At 37.5% G+C, this 12783-nt stretch overlaps 1 long non-coding RNA gene across 1 annotated transcript in view; it reads left to right on the top strand.

Annotated features, from left to right (window-relative positions):
• LOC142761320 (uncharacterized) overlaps window positions 1-11348 on the top strand; it is a 158523-nt gene extending 147175 nt beyond the window's left edge. The window contains exon 4 of the long non-coding RNA XR_012883610.1: window positions 11075-11348. This is a non-coding gene — a long non-coding RNA (uncharacterized LOC142761320). The remainder of the gene's footprint in view (window positions 1-11074) is intronic.
• The last annotated feature ends 1435 nt before the right edge of the window (window positions 11349-12783 follow it).

Here is a 12783-nt window from a genome sequence, read left to right as displayed (position 1 = left end):
CAGCAAACAAAAGAAACTCAACAGACTAAGGAGGAGAGTGGGTATCAAAGTACCAGAAAGAAAAGCAAAATCCACATAACAATTTAAATACACCATCCTCTGTTGTAAACCTCTTTCAGTTTGAGCCAAGCAAAGTAGAAATTAATGTTCTATCTAAAAGACTTACATTTTGTCCCACAAAACCACTTGACAGGGCTTGGTTTGGCAGTAACGTGGGGGAATACTTCTGCAGATTGCGGCTGAAAGAATTATTTTCTGACCAAACGGATATGACTTCACAATCTGGTATGGAACAAGAAAGAAGACCACAACTTGGACTCAATCTAACTCTGGATTACTCCAAATCTGAGATCTTGGACAAGCAGAACAAAGTAACACACAATCTCAGCATGAAGAAAGAAATGCCACAAAATCACTAAAATCCAAAACAGACATCATCATGAAACCAGCTAAAGGAGGGGCTGTAGTCATTATAAATACATCTGACTACATCCAGGAGACACACAGACAACTCTCAGACAAAAAAATACTACACCCTGCTTGAGGAAGACCCCACCAAAACATACACGGATGAACTTGTACATATCATCAATAGTTTCAACGCAGTTTCAGACAGTGTATTGGACCTTATACCGGACAAACCTAGAATGGGTACATTCTACATGTTACCTAAAATAAATAAAGAAGGCAATCCAGGGAAACCAATCATTTATAGTATTGAAAATTTAACTGAGAATAATTCTCGCAGGGTGAAAAATATTCTAAAACACTTAGTGTTACACCCTATTAACAAAGGGAATGGTAGCGCCCAGTTGCCAATTTATTTTCATACATTTTCAGGAGGAATAACAGAGGGAAAAAACAACACAATTAAAAACTGTAAATTAATCAATTGACAACTACGCGCTACCATTCCCCTAATAGGTTGTGCCCATAAACAATCTGACACTTTCCCGTCAGTGCTGAAAAAGTCAGACTGTGTAAGGACATAAGCTAGTAACATTGGGAATGATAACACCCATTTGTCAAGTTATTCATATATTTCCAGGTGGAATAACAGAGGAATAGCACATTGCAGAGTTCTAGGAAAAAGAATTGGTAATAAAAGCATTTATTAAAATAGACATGTCAGTGGAGCTGACAGCTTTTTGTTAATCTGAGAATAAATACAACAAATACCAACACAAATAAATAAAAAAAATTAAAGATGTGTCCATTGTATAGTTTCACTTAGATTTTTTAAAAAGCTTTTACAGACCATTTACAACATATCTTCTTCATAATGTATGTAATATTTTAGTGTAAAACACCTGCCTATAACATTTCTACGTATCTTCTGTACATTAGCATTGTATATAAACAGACCATAGTAACTAAATTAGTTGTATAGATTTCAATAGATTTTCCATCTGTTGTCATGTAATTAAAATTTTCTATAAGAAATAAAATATGCAAGAAAGGTTAATTATCTGACATTCTAACAAGATTACTGTATGTGTATATAAAATTGTCTACGATTCTAATTATAGTGTTAAATATAAAAAAAATAAAGAATTTTAATTACTCTATATTTAATAAAGGAAGATACTGTTGGTCACTGTTAACTAGGAGAATTACAAATATATTCTCATACACTTTTGGAACTATGAATAGACAAATTATATAGCATAAAAATACAACATTCTAACTAATTCATAACCATTTAATTCCAATAGTTTTAGGACTCATGCATATGACCTCCGAGTTCTACGCAGCCATTATACGGTGCTCATGGACTTCTATGAGCCCATTCTGTACCTCTCTATGGCTCTGGTTTGTCTCTGATTAACTTACAATCATGCCATGTCCCATTAGATGTCATATTATGGAGGTATGAGGTTATTTGTTTATATTATCGGGGTAAGAGGTTATTTGTTTCCAAAGGAGAATATCTCTGTTATACAGAGGCACCATATGGTGGCACATGGGGAGCCTACAAGTCCATACTAAAAAAAAAAGCCATAGGGACTCCATGTGTATCTATACAGTCTCTGTGTACACAGTTCTGCCTATATCCTAAAAGTAGATTGTGGTAACAGTTAAAGGGTAAGTGTCACAGTAATTATCAACTATTTCATAAACCAATCAAACCAATATTCAGAATTGGAACTTGCATTAAAAGGGTAAAAGGGTATTCATGTATTTATAATCATGCAGTTTGATTCAAATAATATAAAACATTTTTTGCATATCAATAAAATGTTAAGGGTTTCTACAGCTTGTTTTAGTACTAAACATTAGTGGAATACCCTTGAGTCAAAAAATTGGAGGAATGACATGGAAATGCTGCAGAGTGTAGTTCAGACTTGCGTTGACATGGGGCACAGCATGTAACTCCATCCACTGGGTTTTAGTGTATCCTCCAGGAAATGGTTGAGCACTAAAAGGACACTTCATTTTAAAAAGCAACCTGGTATTTTGGTACAAAAAAAGGTGGCCTAAATTGTCCGCAAAGAAGTAAAAATGAATCATCCATCATCAGGTAGTACTGGGAAAAGATCATTTGTAAGCAAGTTATCCATATTTGCTTTTATAAAGCAGACCCAGTACTGAGAACTTGTCAAGACTTCTTAAATCCTGTGAATAATTAAACCACGTTTTTGCATTGTAGGTGCCCTGGATAGTGCCAAACACTCAAATGTCCAAGATGCACAGAGTATAGGTTCAATTACTTTAAATGTCAGGACTGTTTATACATCTAGACCAGCTTACCGTCAATCTATATGAATATGCAAATTTGTTCACCACTACGCACTGAACACCCTCTCATCCTCTCAAAAAAAAAAGCATTTGCACGCCTATTATGTCTGATTGGAAGATACTCATTATTATTATTATTATTATTATTATTATTATTATTATTAATAATAATAAAAAAGATCTCCACCCAAATATGCTCAGCTTTATGAAAACAATAGCAGAATCGTCTTTTTTCATCCCCACCATTAAAAAAATTAAATAATAGAACTCAAGGGCTATGTAAACCTCCACAGGAATTTATATATATATATATATATATATATCAATGCTTTATTGTATTCTGAGCAAGTTTGTTGTTGTTTGTTTTTTCTTAAATGACTAGTTTTTGAGATACAGCTTCTATGTATACTGGATACATAGAAGCTGTATCTTGCGGTCACAGCCAAATCCATCAGTTTAGCGGGACTGACGGCTTCAGTGAGCACTTGACTTCTCTTGTCTTTAAAGCCAATATTGGCTTCATCGTGAAGAGGTTAAAATTATTTTGAGAAGAACTTATACTTTCACTTGGGAATGCCTTATTTGCTGTGAAAAATTAATCTATACCAATGTAAAGAAGGTACAGTAAAGATGATATTGGCGATTGGAGATGTAAGATATGACACCTACATTATTGTCAGTAAGGTTTCTGTGAAAATCGAAGTACATAGTAGGGTTGGTGACACCAGTATTTCCCTATCATATTGCGCTCAGATTTAAATACAGATATTATTCATAAAAATGTATTCCCTTGTTAAAGCTATAAAGTCCAATGGGATGCCACATACACAAAGGTTGCATGGACGTATATTGAATTACTACTGTTGCAGCATATCACCAAATAGGATCTGTGTTTGGTAATCTCTCCTAGTATACTCTGTCAACTTTATGAAAACTAAAATATTGTTAGCAAAATGTTATCCCAGGAACATTAGTGAAATTATAAATATTCAGCACGCCAAGCTTTTGATATAGTTTAGTGCACATGAACTCAATAGCTGTCAAAATTACAACAGGCAACTCAAGTAATTATGCAGATTTATGCAAAACATTAACAAGAAGAATTAAATGCACAAATGAGGTGGCTACACTTGAATTGTTAAGATTATGAATAATTACCATGAATCTTTTTGCTCTTAATGTAACTTGTTTTTGATAAACAAAGCCTTAATTATCAGAATACTTTTGAGAATTTTGGTGACCTTCATTAATCTTACAAAACAAGTCTCTTGTGTTCTGCATTGTAAAAAAGCACATGCTTAGAATAAGTACACAAACCATGGGAAAAGCATATGCTAATAGATACAGTTACTAACTGAAAAATGATACCTTAGGCTTCAAGGTATATAGCATTCCTGACACGTGGAGAGAACAATGCTAAATATGTAAAGACAATGTGCAAGGAGCAGAGTTTGGCAAACAAATCAGTCCCCACATGTGTATTCATTTTGTACGCCACATATTAATAAATAATTAAAACAAAGAGAAGCGTTTATGCACAGGTAATATGGGAAGATCTTTTTCTGGAGAAATGTAGAATACTAAAGATGATTATAGTGTAGTCACAGTACACACAGAAGATGCAGCTATTGTCCTGGATTAAAAAAAAATATTCATTAGAGAAAGAAAGCCTATGAGATTAGGCCAAACATTAATTACATCATGCTGCTACTACTAGTTTTTATGAAACAGTTGATACTTTGTATCTACATGAAAACATAGAACTAGAGTAGAAGTAGCGTGAAAGTAGCATGTACAGTATGAGATGGTTGCACTCTGTACAAAATGTTCTCGTATCTACTTTACGTTTTAGGTCACCAAAGTTTACACAGTTTTTTTTTCCTATGAGAAATATACAAAAATGACAATAACGTAATTCTTCTTTTCAAAAGTTTCCATATCTCATTCCAAAACCCGGTGCCTCTGTTTTGCTTTACTGCAGACATTAGTCCCGGGGTTTTTAATATTAGTGAACCTCGACCTAAGACAAGGAAATGTACTGCAGAGAGGTGGAAATGGTTTATCTCTACTTTGTTTCGCTGTGAATTTTATGTTTGAATTTTAGTCCGTGATGCGGTGCATTAAACAGGACCGTGTTGTGCACCATATTGAAACTGCTTAGTACTGATTGATGTTCCATTTTATGGATGGAGATTTCCACTAGAAGCACTCAATGGTATGGTGGTATGTATGGTCCCATTGAAATTCAGATCCCCAAAACAATCAACAGTTTTCAAGTTTTCATCTGTGTGTTCTTAGAATGGGTTTCTTATGGTTGCTCTAGGTTAATGCCTGGCCTAAATGATTTTAAATGTGAGTTACATTAGGAGGATAGATAAAAAAAAAAAAACCTGAATGCATTCTATGTGTCGTACCAATAAATATTTGTGTAGTATATCATTATATATATTAAAATAGTTAATAAATAGACAGTACAGGTTAAATTCAGCTGTTTGGAAATATAAAAGTATATGTTCACCTTTTAATACCCTGTAATTTTATGCTGATTCATTTCTTAATATATCTTTATAGTGGTTGGAGTTCCAATTCTCCAATACAGAGCTCCAAATCCCCTGAACAGACATAGATTTAAAATATAACATTATGGCTCTCTGAAGTGTAAGAACTTACTGCATTCTGTTTTAATATTAGGTTCAATGTATGCAGTAAGTTCCAACACTCGCTCTAGTGGTGGTAGCAGGTAGCGACAATGTTATGTTTTAAAGCTATGTCTATGCAGAAGATTTGGATAGCTCCAACCTCTATAAAGATATATAAAGAAATTAATCAGTGCAGAATTTTAAACCTATTTAGATTAAAACAACAACAACAAAATTGTGTTCAAGGGTGGACATTCATTTTAAAAAGAAGTTTTATTTTTTAGAGGATTACTAAACAAAATCATCTCTTTTTTTTTGTTATTTTTTGCCTTTTAACGCAAGTGCACTGCATCTGTAGAATATTCTAAAATTAAAAAAAGAAAGAAAAGAATATTATGTATTTGTTCTTTTGTTCTGTCTCTTTTATATCCAATCCACAAAAAAAAAAAAATAACTGTATTTACTGGGAAATAGTAGGTGGGCATTGTTAATAGATAATTTTTTTCCGACATCCGCTGTTGTTTATATAACAGTTGTTTAGCCTTGAACCTCTTGGCCAAGATATCTGCCTCAATGTTTAGCCGTCCTTTCATCTCTTTTAGCTTACTGTTCAGTTATTTTAAGTATTCACTGGTCATGAAAGCTGAGAACATCACGGCAATACATTCGATTCATCAGTTTAAACAGCTATTGTGCCCTAGCCCACAAACGTAAAAGCTTTACCTGGGCCAAAAGCCTAGCCAGCTGTAACTTCTTATTCCAACATATGACACCACTCTGCAAAGGATCTGTAGTTAATAGAAAAAGTGTTTGTTTCTATAGTGAAATGTAAAGCAAATGTACATGACTGTATAATAGGAATTAAATATTGTTGCCTTGAATCATTTTCCGCTTTCTAAGGGCATGACCACACATGGCGGAATTCCTCCGCAACTGTCCGCATCAATGCCGCACCTAATCCGGGTTGCGGATTACGGCTGCGGATCTGCACAAAATGTGCAGAAAATTGATGCGGACTAGCTGCTGCGGACTGCGGGAAAAGTGCTTCCCTTCTCCCTATCAGTGCAGGATAGAGAGAAGGGACAGCACTTTCCCTAGTGAAAGTAAAAGAATTTCATACTTACCGCCCGTTGTCTTTATGACGCGTCCCTCCTTCGGCATCCAGCCCGACCTCCCTGGATGACGCGCCAGTCCATGTGACCGCTGCAGCCTGTGCTTGGCCTGTGATTGGCTGCAGCCGTCACTTACACTGAAACGTCATCCTGGGAGGCCGGACTGGAGACAGAAACAGGGAGTTCTCGGTAAGTACGAACTTCATTTTTTTTTACAGATACATGTATATTGGGATCGGTAGTCACTGTCCCGGGTGCAGAAACAGTTACTGCCGATCGCTTAACTCTTTCAGCACCCTGGACAGTGACTATTTACTGACGTCTCCTAGCAACGCTCCCGTCATTACGGGAGCCCCATTGACTTCCTCAGTCTGGCTGTAGACCTAGAAATACATAGGTCCAGCCAGAATGAAGAAATGTCAAGTAAAAAAAGCAAGACGCATCCGCAGCACACATGACATGTGCATGACAGCTGCGGACTTCATTGCGGAACTTTGAATCTCCATTGAAGTCAATGGAGAAATTCCGCCATGAGTCCGCCACTGCTCCGCAACAGACAGAGCATGCTGCGGACACCAAATTCCGCTCCGCAGCCTATGCTCCGCAGCGGAATTGTACGCATCGTGTAAACGAACACTGCTAAATTAAAGTGAAAGTCAATGTAGAAACGGCTCCGCTGCGGATTAACGCTGCGGAGTGTCCGCAGCGGAATTTAAGTGCAATTCCGCCATGTGTGAACCCGCCCTTATTGTGACAGTAGGATCTACGGTTCCCTTTGTGGTAGGAGCCCAATTTTGACTGCCAGTAAGGAGGATGAGATAGTGATATCTACTCTGAGAATCTGATCATTAACTTAAAGGCTATGTACACCTTTGAACCACTTTTTTATTAGAATTTTTGTAATATATCAATGTTTTAAATGCTTTGTAGCAACTTTTAAATTGACTTTTAGTTTTTTTTCTTTACTTTTTAAGATACAGCTGTTATGTATCCTGTATACATAGAAGCTGTATTGTTCCATCAAAGCCAATTCGGTCAGGTCAGCTGAACTGACGGCTTGGCTGAAAGCTGGTCCTGCGTGTCTCTGACACACAGGATCCAGCTAATAATGATCACATCTAAGTTCGTAAACTAGAAGGACCAGCTTTCAGCTGACCTGCCAGCTCGGCTGAGCTGATGGCCACAGCTTTGACAGAATGATACAGCACCTAGGTATTCAGAATACATAAAAGCTATATCTTAAAAAGTAGAAAAAAAAATGTTAAACAAAGTAAATTTAAAAATTGTTGCTTAACCCCTTAATGACCGCCGATACGTCTTTTTACGGCGGTCATTAGTGGGCTTTATTCTAGAGCGCCGCCAAACTACGTCGCTGCTGTAGAATAAAGTAAACAGAGCAGGGAGCCGTGAAATCTCCCTGCTCTCAGCTGCCAGAAGCAGCTGAGGGCTGGGGGCGTCCCTGCTCTGCCGGGTGAGATCGATATTAGTATCGATCTCACCCGTTTAACCCTTCAGATGCGGTGCACAATAGCGAGCACCGCATCTGAATGGTTTTGGAGAGAGGGAGGGAGCTCCCTCTCATCTCACTGACACCCGGCGATAAAATCGCCGAGTGTCTGTGTCTCTAATGGCAGCCGGGGGTCTAATAAAGACCCCCAGGTCTGCCTGCAGCGAATGCCTGCTAGATCATGCCGCAGGCATGACCTAGCAGATGCCTGTCCGTTTTAAACGGACAGGCAGTAATACACTGCAATACAAAAGTATTGCAGTGTATTATAATAGCGATCGGAGGATAGGGAAGTCCCCTAGTGGGACTAGTAAAAAAGTAAAAAAAGTTTAATAAAGTTAATTTAAAAAAAAAGTGAAAAAAAAATATGAAAAACCCAGCTTTTCCCCTTACAAAATGCTTTACTATTAAAAAAAACTACAATAAAGCAAAAAAGTTACACATATTTGGTATCGCCGCATCCGTAACGACCCCGACTATAAAGCTGTTACATTATTTAACCCGCACTGTGAACGCCGTAAAAAATAAAATTAAAAACAATGGAAAAATTGCTGTTTTCTGTTAATCCTGACTTAAAGAGGCTCTGTCACCAGATTGTGCAACCCCTATCTGCTATTGCAGCAGATAGGCGCTGCAATGTAGATTACAGTAACGTTTTTATTTTTAAAAAACGAGCATTTTTGGCCAAGTTATGACCATTTTCGTATTTATGCAAATGAGGCTTGCAAAAGTACAACTGGGCGTGTTGAAAAGTAAAAGTACAACTGGGCGTGTATTATGTGCGTACATCGGGGCGTGTTTACTACTATTACTAGCTGGGCGTTGTGTATAGAAGTGTCATCCACTTCTCTTCAGAACGCCCAGCTTCTGGCAGTGCAGCACTGTGACGTCACTCACAGGTCCTGCATCGTGTCGGCACCAGAGGCTACAGATGATTCTGCAGCAGCATCGGCGTTTGCAGGTAAGTCGATGTAGCTACTTACCTGCAAATGCTGATGCTGCTGCAGAATCAAGTGTAGCCTCTGGTGCCGACACGATGCAGGACCTGTGAGTGACGTCACAGTGCTGCACTGCCAGAAGCTGGGCGTTGTGAAGAGAAGTGGATGACACTTCTATACACAACGCCCAGCTAGTAATAGTAGTAAACACGCCCCGATGTACGCACATAATACACGCCCAGTTGTACTTTTACTTTTCAACACGCCCAGTTGTACTTTTGCAAGCCTCATTTGCATAAATACGAAAATGGTCATAACTTGGCCAAAAATGCTCGTTTTTAAAAAATAAAAACGTTACTGTAATCTACATTGCAGCGCCTATCTGCTGCAATAGGAGATAGGGGCTGCAAAATCTGGTGACAGAGCCTCTTTAAAAAAAATGTGATAGAAAGTGATCAAAAAGTCGCATCTACTCCCAAATGGTACCAATAAAAACTGCAAGTCTTCCCGCAAAAAACAAGACCTTATACAGCTATGCCGACGCAAAAATAAAAAAGTTACAGCTCTTCGAATGTGACAATGGAAAAATCTAAAAAATGGCTTGGACATTAGGGCCCAGAATGCCAGCAGGGGGAAGGGGTTAAACATTATTTTAAACAAAAAGGTATACATAGCCTTCAGCATATTGTGATCCTAGGTTAGTTAACTTATTCTGAGATCAAATTCTGATTCCCTTGTTCCATACATACCTTCCCTTTCCATGGAGTAACACTGCTTATACTAGTATGTGATTAACTACTCAGCACGAAAATGGACCAAAGACCTCTCCTCAGGATTGTGGTAGTGCCACAGGTGGACGTCTATAGAGATATGACAAAAGTTATCATCGATAACATCAGACCCCTATAAAAAGCTTTGCCAGTCTCTTTGCTTAAAATCGATATCATCAGACCCCTATCAAGAACTTTGCCACTCTGTTTTTTTTTAGAGAGGTCAAGATGTCTCTAGACTGTAATCTATGTTTATAGCCGGTATTCCCCTCTTCCAAACATAGCTAAAAAAAAGTTAACAGGTGTCGAATGGGCATTGTGCTCTGTAAAGAGCCTCAGCCGCTTTGTTCTAATTACCTGCGGGGTCTTAGCACTTGGAGGTACACATTAAAGAGGCTCTGTCACCACATTATAAGTGCCCTATCTCCTACATAATATGATCGGCGCTGTAGTGTAGATAACAACAGCGTTCTTTATTTTGAAAAACGATAATTTTTGACGAAGTTATGCACAATTTTAGATTTATGCTAATTAGTTTCTTAATAGACAACTGGGCGTTTTTTAACTTTTGACCAAGTGGGCATTGTGGAGAGAAGTGTATGACGCTGACCAATCAGTGACCAATCAGTGTCATACACTTCTCACCATTCATGTCCATTTGTACTCAGCACAGCGTGATCTTGCTGTGCTGTCACATACACCCACATTAACTTTACTGAAGTGTCTTGAGAGTGAATAGACATCACCTCCAGCCAGGACGCAATGTCTATTCACACTCCCGACACTTCGGTAAAGTTTGTGTGGGACTTAATCGCTGCATAGCGTGATCTTGCTGTCCTGACATTCATAGCGTGATCTCGCGTGATCTTAAATCTTGTTAATTTTCTTCATTTATTGACATAAGAATTCTACTTCCCACATTACATAGCAAAATCACCACAGAAATGTATTTTAATTATCGAGACGATGAGTTAACTTAATATGTAAATTGGACCATCTGTTAATATGATATTTAATATTATGCATACGCATAACTTACTAGCATTCATTTTCATGACTACATTTTTTTAAGTGGATGGGTTCTGGGTACACATCCTTTAAATCCGAATTTTATTAGGCATTTATTTTATTTTGTTGCCCTACCCTGTGAGATATGGTGTCATTCATATTTAGAAGTGAAATATATTGTGTGCCATGCTGCCCTATATAAATTGTACCATCTCAAGAAGCCACTTTCTTCTCAGCTATGTTCTACAACACAAAGTCTGTTGTTCGCTAATGAAAATCAATCACATTTTACGTGTGAGTATTTTGGATATGATTTAGACTATTAGACTGATGTATTTTTTTCTCTCTCATCTTTTTGCAGGCTTAACAGTGGGGCATCTTCTTCTTAGCCTCTCAGTAATTTCCATCACTGTCATAAACAATGTAACAATTCACTGATCATCAGTTGCATTTCTTCATAAACACTGTCAAGCTCCCAGCTGCCACTATTGTATTATATTTAGTCCAGACCCAGAAAATCTGCCTTGGGACTAAGAAAGAAAAAGGACTTTAGAGGCATTAAAACCGTGATTCTACCCACCATAACTCTTCCCCATAGAGCAAGCTGTCAGACTAGTTGTGTTTTTGTCATAAAGTCTCTCTAAGGCATATGCATTTGTTTTGGTAAATGTCAAATGGCTTTGATGCATAAAAAATTAGTTAAAGAGGTCACACTTACACAAAATACAAGTGTATCATAGATTGTAGGGGGTTGTTGCTGCTTCATTCTTAAGGTTTGACATGAAAACAAAGCACAACTGACTTATTATCCTATTCAAAGACTGCAGATATTGTAAGGTACTGTATGAGCATGCATGCATTACATCACTACTTCTTCACAATGAATACAAACTATTAATAATGTGGGGGGTTTCAGGGTTCCAGTAAATAGCATTAAAATACATCAATAGTAAAGCTAAAACACTATTATTTGCCAGATCTGCACAATTTCTTTAGGGCCCTTTTATACCGGCCAATTATCGGGCAAACGAGCGTTAATAAAAACACTTGTTGTCTAAACAGGGCAACGATCAGCCGATGAAGGAGCAATCACTTGTTCATCGGCTGATTGTATAGTCTAGGCAGCATAAAATATTATTGTTGTAATTTCACATCTACCTGTGTAAACAGGGAGACATGTTGCCAACATGATAGAAATGTATGGGGACGAGCGATCGTAGTAGCAAGCGATCAGAGTAACGAGCGCTCCTCCCCATACATAGCTCATTGTGAAAGGAGCAAACGAGCGCCGATCAACAATCTGTCTTGTCGGGCCTTGTAATAGAACACTATCCCTGTGGGTGTTTCAGGAGATGCAAATATATTCAGGCATACTTATTAATGCAATTAATTAAAAAAGATGGCGTTCAGGCGTAAAGCCTTATCTATTAACCCCTTAACGACGTGTAACGTACTAGTACATGACAGCTGTTAAGGCGAAGTATAGAGTGGGCTCACTGGCTAAGTGCGCTCCATACTTAGCGGTTGACGGCTGCGTAATGCAGCCGACACCTTACTGCAACGGGCGGAATCAAAGATCACATTAGTATTGCAGTATATCTTTCAAGCGATTGCTGTTTCCCTAGGGGGACTAATAAAAAAAACAAAAACAGTTAAGTAAAGTTTTTTTTTAATGTTCCAAAAAAATAAATATTAAAAGTTCAGAAAACCCCCCTTTTCAAATTTTTTCCCTAAAGCAATGTTAAAAAAATAAAAGTTAACATAACTGGTATCGCTGCATCCATAAAAGTCAGAACTATCACAATATAGCATTGTTTAACCCGTTCTGCGAACGCCGTAAAAAAAATTATATAAAAATCAAGAAAATTGCTGTTTTTTGGTCACCTTATCTCTAAAAAAAATAAAAAAAATGATCAAGAATCTACCCCAAAATGGTATCAGTGAAAACTACAGCTCGCCCCACAAAAATCCTCCACATAGCTAAATTGATGGAAAAATAAAAAAGTTATGGCTCTCAGAATATGGCGACACAAAAAACTTTTTTTTTATCAGATAGTTTTATTTTTCTAA

The sequence above is a fragment of the Rhinoderma darwinii genome, chromosome 4, assembly GCF_050947455.1.
Source record: "Rhinoderma darwinii isolate aRhiDar2 chromosome 4, aRhiDar2.hap1, whole genome shotgun sequence".
Classification (NCBI taxonomy): Eukaryota; Metazoa; Chordata; class Amphibia; order Anura; family Rhinodermatidae; genus Rhinoderma; species Rhinoderma darwinii.
This window is presented reverse-complemented; position numbering and strand designations above follow the sequence as displayed.